Raw genomic sequence first — 4,021 nt, forward strand, 5'->3', positions numbered from 1 at the left:
TTATGTATTTACTAGCCATGATTTTCTTCATGGTTTTGAGCCTCTTAAAATAAAATGTTAGAAGTACTTTTGATTCTAATTCGGGTTTTTATCATGTCCTAGGCGATTGTAAATAACTATCGCATTCGGGAACATGATGATCTTCTTGAACATAGATAATTACATTTGTCGCCAAGGACATGGATCAAAACCAATTAGAATCCAAGGAACTTGTAACATTTTTGCGTTAAGAGGCTCAAGAACATTAAAAAAAAGCTTGGAAAATGCAAAACTAATCTTGAAAAGCCCCACTCCAAGAGAATCAAAGTAAAATTGACACTTTAGAGAGAAGTTCTTAAAGGAGGAGGGGCTATACTAGAACAATCATTTGTCGTCAATGTCGAATATACAATTAAAGATCAAATCTTCATATCGTGTTCTAGAGTTCAAGCCAATCCCGAACAATGGGTGACATATCAGTCCAATTGAGGAAACACCTATCTCATATTCAATCATTCTTATTTCTCAAGCAACTTATAATCAAGCACGATGTTGTAGAGTCAAATCCATAAGAATTAACAGTTGGATAAGGCATTTAATATTAACAATCACTTATTAACTTTGGTACAAGATTCACACATCTGATCTTGAACTGCATATTCAACGACAAATGATTGTTCAAGTATAACCCTTTAAAGACTTGTTTCTGAACTGTGATATTTATTTTGATTCTCTTGGTGTGGGGCTCTATCCAGATAAATTCTACATTACCAGCCTAATTTTCTTCATGTTATTGAGCCATTTAGCCCCTCCTTTAAGGAATTCTTTCTAAACTTTCAATTTACTTTAATTCTCTTGGAGTGGGGCTATGTCTAGATGAATTTTGTGTTTACTTGACCAAATCAAAGAGATCTTAATTGAAAATTTTATATGATGATAAAGCATGAGGTCATGTATGTGTAAGCATCTCATTTTCCTTCTTCATAGTGACATCCTTTTGGAAATTACCACATTAAGCATCTCATTTTCCTTCTTCATCGTGCCATCCCTTTGCAAATTACCATATTTCAATGTAATTTCCAAATCCAGAACAAAATGGATGCATACTTGGGCTGGATAGTTGATAAGTCGGGCTACGAACTACCAAACCACGTATATGAATAACGAAAGTGTTGATAATGAACCTAGCTACAACAAGGTATAAGCCCCGATGCGTCATTCTTCACCTAAAACTTCTAGTTTGCTTTTAAAGGTAAGGGATGAGTCATCTGAGGCAATATAGGGAAACATGTGTTCAATTCATGAGAAGTAGAGCTAGGGTGCACTAAAAAGGATGTACCACGTACCAAAATATTCACACCACAAGGAACAATTCAGTACTTGCCTCAAACCATCATTCATTTCTCATGAAGTAGGAAGATCTTTAGAAGGGCAATATAAGTCGTAGAAGTTATCTAGAGGTGCCTTGGACTTTAAATGAAGAGAATTCTAGCTAAGTTTCTTTATTATGGATATATGACCTACCAGATTGACGACATAAAAGTCAACTACTAGTTGGTACCAACCACATCCCACCATGCACCATGTATCAACCGAGAGATATCACGCAACCCAATAGTGATAGGTTTAGGATATTGAAGCTTCAACCGACATGTCACTAAGCTAGGGTTCACCATGCGGGATGAGACACCTACGAAATTGATAGCTTGAGGATCAGCTACATGCATGTAGTGGCCTCAACCTGTCACTAATAATGTGTCAAATAAGGTATGTCGCATAAGCTGGAAGTCGTAGTTGAACATTCTTGATCTTTAACAATAAAGAACAAAGGCTATGGTGAACCAAATTGCATGAATGACCTTACAAATGAAATAAATAATAATAATAATATTTCATAAATAAATTAATAATAATAATATAAATAAATAATAATAAGATTGCATGAATGACCTTACAATCGGTCACTCACCATGTGTAGGTTCAAGAACGATGGTCCTCGTGCGACTTAATATACGTTTTATAACCAATTAGAAGTAATTAGGCATGACGATAATTATATTTCAATCGTATGATCTTAAAAAAATTAAAAGAAAAACTAATGAACGATCAGACAAATGTTTAGTTTGTGCATTTGGTCGCGCATTTGGCCGCCTAATCGATGTTTAATTTTTTATGATGTGAACCTTCAAAGATTTCAGCGTAGTTAAGATCGATTGAATAATAAAAGTTAATTACATTAGTGAAAAATGCATCATTAGCAACAACATAAACCGTCGTTAAAAGCCATAATATCGCTGCTAATAACTATTAGCATCGATGAACAAAATCATCTCCCGTTGCTAAAAAGTTCGACGTTAAAAGATAATGGTTTTTATCGACGGTGATATTCCCCTAACGCCAACATTTATAATTCTTGCTCTCGGGTTTTTGGAACATTTCTGATTCTTTTATTAACGTTGGCGCTCCCTAACGCCGACGTTGATAATACTTGCTCTCGGGTTTTTGGAACATTTATGGTTCTCTTATTAACATCGGCATTCCCTTAATGCCGACATTAATATTGCTCTTTATCAACGTCAGTTCTCCCCTAATGTCGATGTTGATAATGCTTACTCTCGGGTTTTGGAACATTTTTTGTTCTCTTATTAACGTTGACATTCCCCTAATGTCGACGTTAGTATTGTTCTTTATCAACATCGGCATTCCCCTAATGCTGACGTCGATAATGTTTGCTCTCGGGTTTTTGACATTTTTTTTATTCTTATTAAACATGTTTCAAATTTTGTTCTACTACTATTAGTAAAAAATCATTCATATATAAAAATGAATTCTAAATTATAAAAATCTCAAATCGTATCAATACAAAAATCTCAAATCGTATGTCAATCAAGACTGATCCAGGGATGAGGGGGCATCCTAGACATAAACGTCTGTATAGCCTCTTGTTGGGTATGCATCATCGAGCACATCTCTTCCATTTCACATCCCTGTTGCGCCATCTGTTCTTGCATGTTCCTGTTCTCCTCGTGCAACGCTTTCATCTCTTAACGTTGAGACACCCATATGTTGTTGATGCTCGAGAAGTAACTTCCCCATTGATCCGCTCTGATCTGCATTTGATGTACTCTCAATTCTATCCCGCTCACCCTCATATGTTCCTATGGTCCCAAAGCAGACTCAAACACATCCAATGACGACATATCAAGATTTTCTTCTAGTCGCTCGCGCATCACATTCTACAATCATTTTTAACAATCTTAGTAATTCTAAACTTAGACATGCAAACTAAAATGATAAAAAGGACCTATGACGACATGTTGAACATGTGGAGAAAGCACGAGAGTCGGATCCTCGACGAACGCTTTCCTAGTATGCATATGTAGGAAGAAGTTTTCATAACTAGGGGTGTGTTCAATGTCCCTCTCCTATACAAATAACATACAAACCATATGTTAGATATTATGAAAATTTAATACTCTTACTAAAACTTACTATTTGTTACTCCACTTGCGAAAATGGATTGCTACCGGTGTGGTGGGTGTATACCAATTTTTCTCTATTGCCGACGTTGGTCGTACTTTTTTTCTGTAATTATAAGATAGTTATAGTTGTTGGTTAATAGTCGATTAAACATATAATGATTTAAAAATGACTATTATACCTTAAATTCAGTCATGAAGTAGCGATGGTCAAAGAGATAATTCTAATCTTTGTCGTCGAATTCAGGAGGAGGTTATAATCTGATTTCCTCTTCATCGCCATTATGTGGTTAGATGTAGTCCCTCTTATTCGTATATCTCCACTTATTCCATGCTTTCTTCACACATGACATTGCTCTATCACTATAGTTTTTAATGGGATGGAATGAAGACTCAAAAGGATTCTGAAAAATAACAACAAATTTTAGGATTATAAAAGCTTCAAATTATAAGATAACACCTTTAAAATATCAAACTCATAGAGATGGACCGCCATATATGGTATAATTGGGCATGTGATAGATCAGATCAATTTCAAAATTTCGTGTGAAAAAGAAAGATAT

This window comes from Impatiens glandulifera, chromosome 4 (assembly GCF_907164915.1).
Source record: "Impatiens glandulifera chromosome 4, dImpGla2.1, whole genome shotgun sequence".
Taxonomy (NCBI): Eukaryota; Viridiplantae; Streptophyta; class Magnoliopsida; order Ericales; family Balsaminaceae; genus Impatiens; species Impatiens glandulifera.